The sequence below is a fragment of the Rhipicephalus microplus genome, chromosome 5 (genome assembly GCF_043290135.1).
Source record: "Rhipicephalus microplus isolate Deutch F79 chromosome 5, USDA_Rmic, whole genome shotgun sequence".
Lineage (NCBI taxonomy): Eukaryota > Metazoa > Arthropoda > Arachnida > Ixodida > Ixodidae > Rhipicephalus > Rhipicephalus microplus.
The window spans coordinates 161,740,797-161,757,770 of NC_134704.1; the positions used below are offsets into that span (position 1 = coordinate 161,740,797).

The 16,974-nt window shown below is 45.3% G+C and overlaps 3 non-coding genes across 3 annotated transcripts; all 3 read right to left on the minus strand.

The window, feature by feature from the left end:
- Positions 1-318: 318 nt before the first annotated feature.
- Positions 319-390, minus strand: TRNAW-CCA (transfer RNA tryptophan (anticodon CCA)). Its single transcript has one exon. It is a non-coding gene; the product is annotated as a tRNA-Trp (tRNA).
- Positions 391-9,841: 9,451 nt separating this feature from the next.
- On the minus strand, positions 9,842-9,913 carry TRNAW-CCA (transfer RNA tryptophan (anticodon CCA)). The gene has a single exon. It is a non-coding gene; the product is annotated as a tRNA-Trp (tRNA).
- Positions 9,914-12,813: 2,900 nt separating this feature from the next.
- Positions 12,814-12,885, minus strand: TRNAW-CCA (transfer RNA tryptophan (anticodon CCA)). The gene has a single exon. It is a non-coding gene; the product is annotated as a tRNA-Trp (tRNA).
- Positions 12,886-16,974: the final 4,089 nt, after the last annotated feature.

The following is a 16,974-nucleotide window of genomic DNA, read 5'->3' on the forward strand; positions in this document are numbered from 1 at the left end:
GTAGAATGATTTGCACGGCCTTATGTCGATGAAGCACAGGTAAAGGGACAAGTGATTTTAGACAGACAAATAAGTAGATAGACAGATAGATGAAAATAACAAAAGAGAGAACTTCACATCGACGTGATTCGAACACGCAACCTTCTGATCTGGAGTCAGACGTCCTACTGGGTCGCCACCGAGTTGACTTAGTGTAGCCGTTCGCACACACGCAGTAGCATATATTGCTCGGCCTTCTGTCGATGAAGCATAAGAGAGAAGTCATTGTAGACAGACAAATAGGTAGACAGATAGTTGAAAACAATAAGAAAGAGAATTTGACCCCGACGTGATTCGAACACGCAACCTTCTGATCTGGAGTCAGACGCGCTACCATTGAGCCACCGAGTCCGCTTAGGGTAGCCATTCGCACACAAGTGGTAGCATGTTTTTTCGGCCTTCTGTCGATGAAGTACAGGTAAAGAGACAAGTCATTGTAGACAGACAAATAAGTAGATAGACAGAATAATGAAAATAAGAAAAAAGGAAATTTGATCCAGACGTGATTCAAGCTCGCAACCTTCTGATCTGTAGTCAGACATGCTAACATGTCGTTACCGAGTCCGTTTACGGTGGCCGTTCGCACACACGTGGTAGCATGTTTTGCTCGGCCTTCTGTCGAGGAAGCACAGCTAAAGAGAAGAGTCAATGTAGACAGACAAATAAGTAGACATACAGATAGATGAAAATAATAAAGAGACTTTTACCCGGACGTGATTCTAACACGCAACCTTCTGATCTGGAGTCAGACGTGCTACCGTGTCGCCATCGAATCCGCTTAGGGTAGCCGTTCGCACACACGCGGTAGCATGATTTGCTCGGTTTTCTGTCGATGAAGCACAGGTAAAGAGACATGTCATTGTAGACAGACAAGTAAGTAGATAGACAGAAAAAATATTAAAAAGAGAGCTTGACCCGGACGTGATTCGAACACGCAACCTTCCGATCTGGAGTCAGACGTGCTACCGGGTTGCCACCGAGTCCACTTAGTGTAGCCGTACGCACACACGCGGTAGCATGTTTTGCTCGGCCTTCTGTCGATGCAGCACTGGTAAAGAGACAAGTCATTGTAGACAGACAAATAAGTAGATAGACAGATGAAAATAATAAAAAGAGAATTTAACCCGGACGCGATTCGAACACGCAACCTTCTGATCTGGAGTCGGACGTGCTAACAGTTCGCCACCGAGTCCATTTAGGGTAGCCGTTCACACACACGTGGTAGCATGTTTTGCTCAGCCCTCTATTGATGAAGCACAGGTAAAGAAACAAGTCGTTGTAGACAGACAAAGAGGTAGATAGACGGATGAAAATAACAAAAACGAGAACTTAACATGGACGTGATTCGAACACGCCACCCTCCGATCCGTAGTAAGACGCGCTACCGTGTCGCCACCGAATCCACTTAGCGTAGCCGTTCGCACACACGCGGTAGCTTGTTTTGCTCGGCCTTCTGTCGATGAAGCACAGGTAACGAGACAAGTCATTGTGCACAGACAAATAAGTAGATACACAAATAGATGAAAATAAGAAAAAAGAGAATTTTACCCGGACGTGATTTGAACACGCAACCTTCTGATCTGGAGACAGACGTGCTACCGTGTCGCCACCGAGTCCACTTAGTGAAGCCGTTCGTACACACGCGGTAGCATGTTTCGCTCGGCCTTCTGTCGATGAAGCACAGGTAAAGAGACAAGTCATCGTAGACAGACAAATAAAAAATAAACAGATGAAAATAATAAAAAAGAGAATTTGACCCGGACGTGATTCGAACACGCAACCTTCTGATCTGGAGTCAGACGTGCTACCCTGTCGCCACCGAGTCCGTTAGGTAACCATTCGCACACACGTGGTAGCATGTTTTGCTCGGCCTTCTGTCGATGAAGCACAGGTAAAGAGACAAGTCATTGTAGACATACAGATAAGTAGATAGACAGATAGATGAAAATAATAAAAAAGAGGATTTGACCCGTACGTGATTCGAACACGCAACCTTGTGATCTGGAGTGAGACGTGCTACCGTATTGCCACCCAGTACACTTAGTGTAGCCGTTCGCACACACGCGGTAGCATGTTTTGCTCGGCCTTCTGTCGATGAACCACAGGTAAAGGGACAAGTCATTGCAGATAGACAAATAAGTAGATAGACAGATAGATGAAAATACTAAAAAGAGAATTTGACGCGGACGTGATTAGAACACGCAACCTTCTGATCTGGAGTCAGACGTGCTAAAGTTGCGCCACCGAGTCCGCTTAGGGTAGCCGTTCGCACACACGTGGTAGCATGTTTTGCACGGCCTTATGTCGATGAAGCTCAGGTAAAGGGACAAGCCATTTTAGAAAGACAAATAAGTAGATAGAAAGATAAATGAAAATAATAAAAAGAGAATTTGACCCGGACATGATTCGAACATTTAACCTACTGATCTTGAGTCAGACGCGCTACCGTTTCACCTCCGAGTTCGCTCAGGGCAGCCATTCGCACACACGTGGTAGCATGTTTTTCTCGGCCTTCTGTCGATGAAGCACAGGTAAAGAGACAAGTCATTGCAGACAGACAACTAAGTTGATAGACAGATAGATGAAAATAACAGAAGAGAGAACCTGACATCGACGTGATTCGAACACGCAACCTTCTGATCTGGAGTCAGACGTCCTACCGGGTCGCCACTGAGTTGACTTAGTGTAGCCGTTCGCACACACGCAGTAGCATGTATTGCTCGGCCTTCGGTCGATGAAGCATACGTAAAGAAAGAAGTCATTGTAGACAGACAAATAAGCAGACAGATAGTTGAAAACAATAAGAAAGAGAATTTGACCCCGACGTAATTCGAAAACGCAACCTTCTGATCTGGAATCAGACGTGCTACCGTTGCGCCACCGAGTCCGCTTAGGGTAGCCGTTCGCACACACGTGGTAGCATGTTTTTTCGGCCTTCTGTCGATGAAGCACAGGTAAAGAGACAAGTCATTGTAGACAGACAAATAAGCAGATAGACAGAATGATGAAAATATGAAAAAAGGAAATTTGATCCAGATGTGATTCAAGCTCGCAACCTTCTGATCTGGAGTCAGACGTCCTACCGGGTCGCCACTGAGTTGACTTAGTGTAGCCGTTCGCACACACGCAGTAGCATGTATTGCTCGGCCTTCTGTCGATGAAGCATACGTAAAGAAAGAAGTCATTGTAGACAGACAAATAAGCAGACAAATAGTTGAAAACAATAAGAAAGAGAATTTGACCCCGACGTGATTCGAACACGCAACCTTGTGACCTGGAGTCAGACGTGCTACCGTATCGCCACCGAGTACACTTAGTGTAGCCGTTCGCACACACGCGGTAGCATGTTTTGCTCGGCTTTCTGTCGATGAAGCACAGGTAAAGAGACAAGTCATTGTAGACAGACAAATAAGTGGATAGACAGATGAAAATAATAAAAGAAAGAATTTGATCCGGACTTGATCCGAACACGCAACCATCTGATCTGGAGTCAGACTTGCTAAAGTTGCGCCACTAAGTCCGTTTAGAGTAACCGTTCGCACACACGAGGTAGCATGTTTTGCTCTGCCTTCTGTCGATGAAGCACAGGTAAAAGGACAAGTCATTGCAGACAGACAAATAAGTAGATAGACAGATAGAAGAAAATACTAAAAAGAGAATTTGACGCGGACGTGATTAGAACACGCAATCTTCTGATCTTTAGTCAGACGTGCTAAAGTTGCGCCACCAAGTCCGCTTAGGGTAGCCGTTCGCACACACGTGGTAGCATGTTTTGCACGGCCTTATGTCGATGAAGCATAGGTAAAGGAACAAGTCATTTTAGACAGACAAATAAAGAGATAGACAGATAGATGAAAATAATAAAAAGAGAATTTGACCCGGACGTGATTTGAACATTTAACCTACTGATCTGGAGTCAGACGCGCTACCGTTGCACCTCCGAGTCCGCTCAGGGCAGCCGTTCGCACACATGTGGTAGCATGTTTTGCTCGGCCTTGTGTCAATGAAGCACAGGTAAAGAGACAAGTCATTGTAGACAGACAAATAAGTAGATAGACAGATAGATGAAAATAACAAAAGAGAGGACTTGACATCGACGTGATTCGAACACGCAATCTTCTGATCTGGAGTCAGACGTGCTAAAGTTGCGCCACTGAGTCCGCTTAGAGTAACCGTTCGCACACACGTGGTAGCATGTTTTGCTCGGCCTTCTGTCGATGAAGCACAGGTAAAGGGACAAGTCATTGCAGACAGACAAATAAGTAGATAGACAGATAGTTGAAAATACTAAAAAGAGAATTTGACGCGCACGTGATTAGAACACGCAACCTTCTGATCTGTAGTAAGACGCGCTACCGTGTCGCCACCGAATCCACTTAGCGTAGCCGTTCGCACACATGCGGTAGCTTGTTTTGCTCGGCCTTCTGTCGATGAAGCACAGGTAACGAGACAAGTCATTGTAGACAGACAAATAAGTAGATAGACAAATAGATGAAAATAATGAAAAAGAGAATTTGACCCGGACGTGATTAGAACACGCAACCTTCTGATCTGGAGTCAGACGTGCTACCGTGTCGCCACCGAGTACACTTATTGAAGCTGTTCGTACACACGCGGTAGCATGTTTCGCTCAGCCTTCTGTCGATGAAGACAGGTAAGGAGACAAGTCATCGTAGACAGACAAATAAAAAGATAAACAGATGAAAATAATAAAAAAGAGAATTTGACCCGGACGGGATTTGAACACGCAACCTTCTGATCTTGAGTCAGACGTGCTACTGTGTCGCCACCAAGTCCGTTAGGTAACCATTCGCACACACGTGGTAGCATGTTTTGCTCGGCCTTCTGTCGATGAAGCACAGGTAAAGAGACAAGTCAATGTAGACATACAGATAAGTAGATAGACAGATAGATGAAAATAATAAAAAAGAGGATTTGACCCGGACGTGACTCGAACACGCAACCTTGTGACCTGGAGTCAGACGTGCTACCGTATCGCCACCGAGTACACTTAGTGTAGCCGTTCGCACACACGCGGTAGCATGTTTTGCTCGGCCTTCTGTCGATGAAGCACAGGTAAAGAGACAAGTCATTGTAGACAGACAAATAAGTGGATAGACAGATGAAAATAATAAAAGAAAGAATTTGATCCGGACTTGATTCGAACACGCAACCTTCTGATCTGGAGTCAGACGTGCTAAAGTTGCGCCACTAAGTCCGCTTAGAGTAACCGTTCGCACACACGTGGTAGCATGTTTTGCTCTGCCTTATGTCGATGAAGCATAGGTAAAGGAACAAGTCATTTTAGACAGACAAATAAGTAGATAGACAGATAGATGAAAATAATAAAAAGAGAATTTGACCCGGACGTGATTTGAACATTTAACCTACTGATCTGGAGTCAGACGCGCTACCGTTGCACCTCCGAGTCCGCTCAGGGCAGCCGTTCGCACACATGTGGTAGCATGTTTTGCTCGGCCTTGTGTCAATGAAGCACAGGTAAAGAGACAAGTCATTGTAGACAGACAAATAAGTAGATAGACAGATAGATGAAAATAACAAAAGAGAGGACTTGACATCGACGTGATTCGAACACGCAACCTTCTGATCTGGAGTCAGATGTCCTACCGGGTCGCCACCGAGTTGACTTAGTGTAGCCGTTCGCACACACGCAGTAGCATGTATTTCGCGGCCTTCTGTCGATGAAGCATAGGTAAAGAGAGAAGTCATTGTAGACAGACAAATAAGTAGACAGATAGTTGAAAACAATAAAAAGAGAATTTGACCCGACGTGATTCGAACACGCAACCTTCTGATCTGGTGTCCGACGCGTTACCATTGCGCCATTGAGTCCGCTTAGGGTAGCCATTTGTACACATGTGGTAGCATATTTTCTCGGCCTTCTGTCGATGAAGCACAGGTAAAGAGACAAGTCATTGTAGACAGACAAATAGGTAGATAGACAGATTGATGAAAATAATAAAAAAGGAAATTTGATCCGGACGTGATTCAAACTCGCAACCATCTGATCTGGAGTCAGACGTGCTACCATGTCGCCACCGAGTCCTTTTAGGGTGGCCGTTCGCACACACGTGGTAGCATGTTTTTCTCGGCCTTCTGTTGAGGAAGCACAGCTAAAGAGAAGAGTCATTGTAGACAGACAAATAAGTAGATAGACAGATAGATGAAAATATTAAAAAGAGAATTTCACCCGGACGTGATTCGAACACGCAACCTTCTGATCTTGAGTCAGACGTGCTAAAGTTGCGCCACCGAGTCCGCTTAGGGTAGCCGTTCGCACACACGTGGTAGCATGTTTTGCACGGCCTTATGTCGATGAAGCACAGGTAAAGAGACAAGTCATTGTAGACAGACAAATAAGTAGATAGACAGATAGATGAAAATAACAAAAGAGAGAACTTGACCCGGACGTGATTCGAACACGCAACCTTCTGATCTGGAGTCAGACGTGCTACCGGGTCGCTAACGAGTCCACTTAGTGTAGCCGTACGCACACACGTGGTAGCATGGTTTGCTCGGCCTTCTGTCGATGTAGCACAGGTAAGGAGACATGTCATTGTAGACAGAAATAAATAGATAGACAGATGAAAATATTATAAAGAGAACTTGACCCGGACGTGATTCGAACACTCAACCTTCTGATCTGGAATCAGACGTGCTACTGTGTCGCCACCAAGTCCACTTTGTGTAGCCGTTCGCACACACGCGGTAGCATGTTTTGCTCGACCTTCTGTCGATGCAGCACAGGTAAAGAGACAAGTCATTGTAGACATACAGATAAGTAGATAGACAGATAGATGAAAATAACAACAGAGAAAACTTGACATCGACGTGATTCGAACACGCAACCTTCTGATCTGGAGTCAGACGTCCTACCGGGTCGCCACCGAGTTGACTTAGTGTAGCCGTTCGCACACACGCAGTAGCATGTATTGCTCGGCCTTCCGTCGATGAAGCACAGGTAAAGAGACATGTCATTGTAGACAGACAAATAAATAGATAGACAGATGAAAATAATAAAATGAGAACTTGACCCGGACGTGATTCGAACACGCAACCTTCTGATCTGGAGTCAGACGTGCTACTGTGTCGCCACCGAGTCCACTTTGTGTAGCCGTTCGCACACACGCAGTAGCATGTTTTGCTCGGCCTTCTGTCGATGCAGCACAGGTAAAGAGACAAGTCATTGTAGACAGACCAAATAAGTAGATTGACAGATGAAAATAATAAGAAAGAGAATTTGACCCGGACGCGATTCGAACACGCAACCTTGTGATCTGGAGTCAGACGTGCTACCGTATCGCCACCGAGTACACTTAGTGTAGCCGTTCGCACACACGCGGTAGCATGTTTTGCTCGGCCTTCTGTCGATGAAGCACAGATAAAGAGACAAGTCATTGCAGACAGACAAATAAGTGGATAGACAGGTGAAAATAATAAAAAAAAGAATTTGACCCGGACTTGATTCGAACACGCAACCTTCTGATCTGGAGTCAGACGTGCTAAAGTTGCGCCACTGAGTCCGCTTAGAGTAACCGTTCGCACACACGCGGTAGCATGTTTTGCTCGGCCTTCTGTCGATGAAGCACAGGTAAAGGGACAAGTCATTGCAGACAGACAAATAAGTAGATAGACAGATAGTTGAAAATACTAAAAAGAGAATTTGACGCGGACGTGATTAGAACACGCAACGTTCTGATCTGGAGTCAGACGTGCTAAAGTTGCGCCACCGAGTCCGCTTAGGGTAGCTTTTCGCACACACGTGGTAGCATGTTTTGCACGGCCTTATGTCGATGAAGCACAGGTAAAGAGACAAGTCATTGTAGACAGACAAATAAGTGGATAGACAGATGAAAATATTAAAAAAAGAATTTGACCCGGACTTGATTCGAACACGCAACCTTCTGATCTGGAGTCAGACGTGCTAAAGTTGCGCCACTGAGTCCGCTTAGAGTAACCGTTCGCACACACGTGGTAGCATGTTTTGCTCGGCCTTCTGTCGATGAGGCACAGGTAAAGGGACAAGTCATTGCAGACAGACAAATAAGTAGATAGACAGATAGTTGAAAATACTAAAAAGAGAATTTGACGCGGACGTGATTAGAACACGCAACCTTCTGATCTGTAGTAAGACGCGCTACCGTGTCGCCACCGAATCCACTTAGCGTAGCCGTTCGCACACATGCGGTAGCTTGTTTTGCTCGGCCTTCTGTCGATGAAGCACAGGTAACGAGACAAGTCATTGTAGACAGACAAATAAGTAGATAGACAAATAGATGAAAATAATAAAAAAGAGAATTTTACCCGGACGTGATTAGAACACGCAACCTTCTGATCTGGAGTCAGACGTGCTACCGTGTCGCCACCGAGTCCACTTAGTGAAGCCGTTCGTACACACGCGGTAGCATGTTTCGCTCGGCCTTCTGTCGATGAAGACAGGTAAGGAGACAAGTCATCGTAGACAGACAAATAAAAAGATAAACAGATGAAAATAATCAAAAAGAGAATTTGACCCGGACGGGATTCGAACACGCAACCTTCTGATCTGGAGTCAGACGTGCTACTGTGTCGCCACCGAGTCTGTTAGGTAACCATTCGCACACACGTGGTAGCATGTTTTGCTCGGCCTTCTGTCGATGAAGCACAGGTAAAGAGACAAGTCAATGTAGACATACAGATAAGTAGATAGACAGATAGATGAAAATAATAAAAAAAGAGGATTTGACCCGGACGTGACTCGAACACGCAACCGTGTAACCTGGAGTCAGACGTGCTACCGTATCGCCACCGAGTACACTTAGTGTAGCCGTTCGCACACACGCGGTAGCATGTTTTGCTCGGCCTTCTGTCGATGAAGCACAGGTAAAGAGACAAGTCATTGTAGACAGACAAATGAGTGGATAGACAGATGAAAATAATAAAAGAAAGAATTTGATCCGGACTTGATTCGAACACGCAACCTTCTGATCTGGAGTCAGACGTGCTAAAGTTGCGCCACTAAGTCCGTTTAGAGTAACCGTTCGCACACACGCGGTAGCATGTTTTGCTCTGCCTTCTGTCGATGAAGCACAGGTAAAGGGACAAGTCATTGCAGACAGACAAATAAGTAGATAGACAGATAGATCAAAATACTAAAAAGAGAATTTGACGCGGACGTGATTAGAACACGCAATCTTCTGATCTTTAGTCAGACGTGCTAAAGTTGCGCCACCAAGTCCGCTTAGGGTAGCCGTTCGCACACACGTGGTAGCATGTTTTGCACGGCCTTATGTCGATGAAGCATAGGTAAAGGAACAAGTCATTTTAGACAGACAAATAAAGAGATAGACAGATAGATGAAAATAATAAAAAGAGAATTTGACCCGGACGTGATTTGAACATTTAACCTACTGATCTGGAGTCAGACGCGCTACCGTTGCACCTCCGAGTCCGCTCAGGGCAGCCGTTCGCACACATGTGGTAGCATGTTTTGCTCGGCCTTGTGTCAATGAAGCACAGGTAAAGAGACAAGTCATTGTAGACAGACAAACAAGTAAATAGACAGATAGATGAAAATAACAAAAGAGAGGACTTGACATCGACGTGATTCGAACACGCAACCTTCTGATCTGGAGTCAGATGTCCTACCGGGTCGCCACCGAGTTGACTTAGTGTAGCCGTTCGCACACACGCAGTAGTATGTATTTCTCGGCCTTCTGTCGATGAAGCATAGGTAAAGAGGGAAGTCATTGTAGACAGACAAATAAGTAGACAGATAGTTGAAAACAATAAAAAGAGAATTTGACCCCGACGTGATTCGAACACGCAACCTTCTGATCTGGTGTCAGACGCGTTACCACTGCGCCACTGAGTCCGCTTAGGGTAGCCATTTGTACACATGTGGTAGCATGTTTTCTCGGCCTTCTGTCGATGAAGCACAGGTAAAGAGACAAGTCATTGTAGACAGACAAATAGGTAGATAGACAGATTGATGAAAATAATAAAAAAGGAAATTTGATCCGGACGTGATTCAAACTCGCAACCATCTGATCTGGAGTCAGACGTGCTGCCATGTCGCCACCGAGTCCTTTTAGGGTGGCCGTTCGCACACACGTGGTAGCATGTTTTTCTCGGCCTTCTGTTGAGGAAGCACAGCTAAAGAGAAGAGTCATTGTAGACAGACAAATAAGTAGATAGACAGATAGATGAAAATATTAAAAAGAGAATTTTACCCGGACGTGATTCGAACACGCAACCTTCTGATCTTGAGTCAGACGTGCTAAAGTTGCGCCACCGAGTCCGCTTAGGGTAGCCGTTCGCACACACGTGGTAGCATGTTTTGCACGGCCTTATGTCGATGAAGCACAGGTAAAGAGACAAGTCATTGTAGACAGACAAATAAGTAGATAGACAGATAGATGAAAATAACAAAGGAGAGAACTTGACATCGACGTGATTCGAACACGCAACCTTCTGATCTCGAGTCAGACGTCCTACCGGGTCGCCACCGAGTTGACTTAGTGTAGCCGTTCGCACACACGCAGTAGCATGTATTGCTCGGCCTTCTGTCGATGAAGCATAGGTAAAGAGAGAAGTCATTGTAGACAGACAAATAAGTAGATAGACAGATAGATGAAAATAAAAAAAAGGCGGATTTGACCCGGACGTGATTCAAACTCGCAACCTTCTGATCAGGAGTCAGACGTGCTACCGTGTCGCCACCGCGTCCATTTAGGGTAGCCGTTCGCACACACGTGGTAGCATGATTTGCTCGGCCTTCTGTCGATTAAGCATACCTAAACAGAAGAGTCATTGTAGACAGACAAATAGGTAGATAGACAGATAGATTAAAATAGTAAAAAAGAGAACTTGACCCGAACGTGATTCGAACCCGCAACCTTCTGATCTGGAGTCAGACGTGCTACTGTGTCGCCACCGAGTCCGTTAGGTAACCGTTCGCACACACGTGGTAGCATGTTTTGCTCGGCCTTCTGTCGATGAAGCACAGGTAAAGAGACAAGTCATTATAGACATACAGATAAGTAGATAGACAGATAGATGAAAATAATAAAAAAGAGGATTTGACCCGGACGTGATTCGAACACGCAACCTTCTGATGTGGAGTCAGACGTGCTAAAGTTGCGCCACTGAGTCCGCTTAGAGTAACCGTTCGCACACACGCGGTAGCATGTTTTGCTCGGCCTTCTGTCGATGAAGCACAGGTAAAGAAACAAGTCATTGCAGACAGACAAATAAGTAGATAGACAGATAGTTAAAAATAATAAAGAGAGAATTTGACCCGGACGTGATTCGAACATTTAACCTACTGATCTGGAGTCAGACGTGCTTTCGTTGCACCTCCGAGTCCGCACAGGGCAGCCGTTCGCACACACGTGGTAGCATGTTTTGCTCGGCCTTCTGTCGATGAAGCGCAGGTAAAAAGACAAGTTAATGTAGACAGAAAAATAAGTAGATAGACAGATGAAAATAATAAGAAAGAGAATTTGACCCGGACGCGATTTGAACACGCAACCTTCTGATCATGAGTCGGACGCGCTACCGTGTCGCCACCGAATCCACTTAGCGTAGCCGTTCGCACACACGCGGTAGCTTGTTTTGCTGGGCCTTCTGTCGATGTAGCACAGGTAACGAGACAAGTCATTGTAGACAGACAAATAAGTAGATAGACAAATAGATTAAAATAATAAAAAAGAGAATTTCACCCGGACGTGATTCGAACACGCAACCTTCTGATCTGGAGTCAGACGTGCTATCGTGTCGCCACCGAGTCCACTTAGTGAAGCCGTTCGTACACACGCGGTAGCATGTTTTGCTCGGCATTCTGTCGATGAAGACAGGTAAAGAGACAAGTCATCGTAGACAGACAAACAAAAAAATAAACAGATGAAAATAATAAAAAAGAGAATTTGACCCGGACGTGATTCGAACATGCAACCTTCAGATCTGGAGTCAGACGTGCTACTGTGTTGCCACAGAGTCCGTTAGGTAACCATTCGCACAAACGTGGTAGCATGTTTTGCTCGGCCTTCTGTCGATGAAACACAGGTAAAGAGACAAGTCATTGTAGACATACAGATAAGTAGATAGACAGATAGATGAAAATAATAAAAAATTGGATTTCACCCGGACGTGATTCGAACACGCAACCTTCTGATCTGGAGTCAGACGTGCTACTGTGTCGCCACCGAGTCCGTTAGTTAACCATTCGCACACACGTGGTAGCATGTTTTGCACGGCCTTATGTCGATGAAGCATAGGTAAAGGAACAAGTCATTTTAGACAGACAAATAAAGAGATAGACAGATAGATGAAAATAATAAAAAGAGAATTTGACCCGGACGTGATTTGAACATTTAACCTACTGATCTGGAGTCAGACGCGCTACCGTTGCACCTCCGAGTCCGCTCAGGGCAGCCGTTCGCACACATGTGGTAGCATGTTTTGCTCGGCCTTGTGTCAATGAAGCACAGGTAAAGAGACAAGTCATTGTAGACAGACAAATAAGTAAATAGACAGATAGATGAAAATAACAAAAGAGAGGACTTGACATCGACGTGATTCGAACACGCAACCTTCTGATCTGGAGTCAGATGTCCTACCGGGTCGCCACCGAGTTGACTTAGTGTAGCCGTTCGCACACACGCAGTAGTATGTATTTCTCGGCCTTCTGTCGATGAAGCATAGGTAAAGAGGGAAGTCATTGTAGACAGACAAATAAGTAGACAGATAGTTGAAAACAATAAAAAGAGAATTTGACCCCGACGTGATTCGAACACGCAACCTTCTGATCTGGTGTCAGACGCGTTACCACTGCGCCACTGAGTCCGCTTAGGGTAGCCATTTGTACACATGTGGTAGCATGTTTTCTCGGCCTTCTGTCGATGAAGCACAGGTAAAGAGACAAGTCATTGTAGACAGACAAATAGGTAGATAGACAGATTGATGAAAATAATAAAAAAGGAAATTTGATCCGGACGTGATTCAAACTCGCAACCATCTGATCTGGAGTCAGACGTGCTGCCATGTCGCCACCGAATCCTTTTAGGGTGGCCGTTCGCACACACGTGGTAGCATGTTTTTCTCGGCCTTCTGTTGAGGAAGCACAGCTAAAGAGAAGAGTCATTGTAGACAGACAAATAAGTAGATAGACAGATAGATGAAAATATTAAAAAGAGAATTTTACCCGGACGTGATTCGAACACGCAACCTTCTGATCTTGAGTCAGACGTGCTAAAGTTGCGCCACCGAGTCCGCTTAGGGTAGCCGTTCGCACACACGTGGTAGCATGTTTTGCACGGCCTTATGTCGATGAAGCACAGGTAAAGAGACAAGTCATTGTAGACAGACAAATAAGTAGATAGACAGATAGATGAAAATAACAAAGGAGAGAACTTGACATCGACGTGATTCGAACACGCAACCTTCTGATCTCGAGTCAGACGTCCTACCGGGTCGCCACCGAGTTGACTTAGTGTAGCCGTTCGCACACACGCAGTAGCATGTATTGCTCGGCCTTCTGTCGATGAAGCATAGGTAAAGAGAGAAGTCATTGTAGACAGACAAATAAGTAGATAGACAGATAGATGAAAATAAAAAAAAGGCGGATTTGACCCGGACGTGATTCAAACTCGCAACCTTCTGATCAGGAGTCAGACGTGCTACTGTGTCGCCACCGCGTCCATTTAGGGTAGCCGTTCGCACACACGTGGTAGCATGATTTGCTCGGCCTTCTGTCGATTAAGCATACCTAAACAGAAGAGTCATTGTAGACAGACAAATAGGTAGATAGACAGATAGATTAAAATAGTAAAAAAGAGAACTTGACCCGAACGTGATTCGAACCCGCAACCTTCTGATCTGGAGTCAGACGTGCTACTGTGTCGCCACCGAGTCCGTTAGGTAACCGTTCGCACACACGTGGTAGCATGTTTTGCTCGGCCTTCTGTCGATGAAGCACAGGTAAAGAGACAAGTCATTATAGACATACAGATAAGTAGATAGACAGATAGATGAAAATAATAAAAAAGAGGATTTGACCCGGACGTGATTCGAACACGCAACCTTCTGATGTGGAGTCAGACGTGCTAAAGTTGCGCCACTGAGTCCGCTTAGAGTAACCGTTCGCACACACGCGGTAGCATGTTTTGCTCGGCCTTCTGTCGATGAAGCACAGGTAAAGAAACAAGTCATTGCAGACAGACAAATAAGTAGATAGACAGATAGTTAAAAATAATAAAGAGAGAATTTGACCCGGACGTGATTCGAACATTTAACCTACTGATCTGGAGTCAGACGTGCTTTCGTTGCACCTCCGAGTCCGCACAGGGCAGCCGTTCGCACACACGTGGTAGCATGTTTTGCTCGGCCTTCTGTCGATGAAGCGCAGGTAAAAAGACAAGTTAATGTAGACAGAAAAATAAGTAGATAGACAGATGAAAATAATAAGAAAGAGAATTTGACCCGGACGCGATTTGAACACGCAACCTTCTGATCATGAGTCGGACGCGCTACCGTGACGCCACCGAATCCACTTAGCGTAGCCGTTCGGACACACGCGGTAGCTTGTTTTGCTGGGCCTTCTGTCGATGTAGCACAGGTAACGAGACAAGTCATTGTAGACAGACAAATAAGTAGATAGACAAATAGATTAAAATAATAAAAAAGAGAATTTCACCCGGACGTGATTCGAACACGCAACCTTCTGATCTGGAGTCAGACGTGCTATCGTGTCGCCACCGAGTCCACTTAGTGAAGCCGTTCGTACAGACGCGGTAGCATGTTTTGCTCGGCATTCTGTCGATGAAGACAGGTAAAGAGACAAGTCATCGTAGACAGACAAACAAAAAAATAAACAGATGAAAATAATAAAAAAGAGAATTTGACCCGGACGTGATTCGAACATGCAACCTTCAGATCTGGAGTCAGACGTGCTACTGTGTTGCCACAGAGTCCGTTAGGTAACCATTCGCACAAACGTGGTAGCATGTTTTGCTCGGCCTTCTGTCGATGAAACACAGGTAAAGAGACAAGTCATTGTAGACATACAGATAAGTAGATCGACAGATAGATGAAAATAATAAAAAATTGGATTTCACCCGGACGTGATTCGAACACGCAACCTTCTGATCTGGAGTCAGACGTGCTACTGTGTCGCCACCGAGTCCGTTAGTTAACTATTCGCACACACGTGGTAGCATGTTTTGCTCGGCCTTCTGTCGATGGAGCACAGGTAAAGATACAAGTCGTTGAAGACAGACAAAGAGGTAGATAGACGGATGAAAATAACAAAAACGAGAACTTAACATGGACGTGATTCGAACACGCAACCCTCTGATCTTTATTAAGACGCGCTACCGTTTCGCACCGAATCCACTTAGCGTAGTCGTTCGCACACACGCGGTAGCTTGTTTTGCTCGGCCTTCTGTCGATGAAGCACAGGTAACGAGACAAGTCATTGTACACCGACAAATAAGTAGATAGACAAATAGACGAAAATAATAAAGAAGAGAATTTGACCCGGACGTGATTCGAACACGCAACCTTCTGATCTGGAGTCAGACGTGCTACTGTGTCGCCACCGAGTCCGTTAGGTAACCGTTCGCACACACGTGGTAGCATGTTTTGCTCGGCCTTCTGTCGATGAAGCACAGGTAAAGAGACAAGTCATTGTAGACATACAGATAAGTAGATAGACAGATAGATGAAAATAATAAAAAAGAGGATTTGACCCGGACGTGATTCGAACACGCAACCTTGTGATCTGGAGTCAGACGTGCTACCGTATCGCCACCGAGTACACTTAGTGTAGCCGTTCGCACACACGCGGTAGCATGTTTTGCTCGGCCTTCTGTCGATGAAGCACAGGTAAAGAGACAAGTCATTGTAGGCACACAAATAAGTGGATAGACAGATGACAAGAATAAAAAAAAGAATTTGACCCGGACTTGATTCGAACACACAACCTTCTGATCTGGAGCCAGACGTGCTAAAGTTGCGCCACTGAGTCCGCTTAGAGTAACCGTTCGCACACACGTGGTAGCATGTTTTGCTCGGCCTTCTGTCGATAAAGCACAGGTAAAGGGACAAGTCATTGCAGACAGACAAATAAGTAGATAGACAGATAGATGAAAATACTAAAAAGAGAATTTGACGCGGACGTGATTAGAACACGCAACCTTCTGATCTGGAGTTAGACGTGCTAAAGTTGCGCCACCGAGTCCGCTTAGGGTGGCCGTTCGCATACACGTGGTAGCATGTTTTGCATGGCCTTATGTCGATGAAGCACAGGTAAAGGGACAAGTCATTTTAGACAGACAAATAAGTAAATAGACAGATAGATGAAAATAATAAAAAGAGAAACTGACCCGGACGTGATTCCAACATTGAACCTACTGATCTGGAGTCAGACGCGTACCGTTGCACCTCCGAGTCCGCTCAAGGCAGTCGTTCGCACACACGTGGTAGCATGTTTTGCTCGGCCTTGTGTCGATGAAGCACAAGTAAAGAGACAAGTCATTGTAGACAGACAAGTAAGTAGATAGAACGATAGATGAAAATAACAAAAGAGAAAACTTGACATCGACGTGATTCGAACACGCAACCTTCTGATCTGGAGTCAGACGTCCTACCGGGTCGCCACCGAGTTGACTTAGTGTAGCCGTTCGCACACACGCAGTAGCATGTATTGCTCGGCCTTCTGTCGATGAAGCACAGGTAAAGAGACATGTCATTGTAGACAGACAAATAAATAGATAGACAGATGAAAATAATAAAAAGAGAACTTGACCCGGACGTGATTCGAACACGCAACCTTCTGTTCTGGAGTCAGACGTGCTACCGGGTCGCTACCGAGTCCACTTAGTGTAGCCGTACGCACACACGTGGTAGCATGTTTTGCTCGGCCTTCCGTCGATG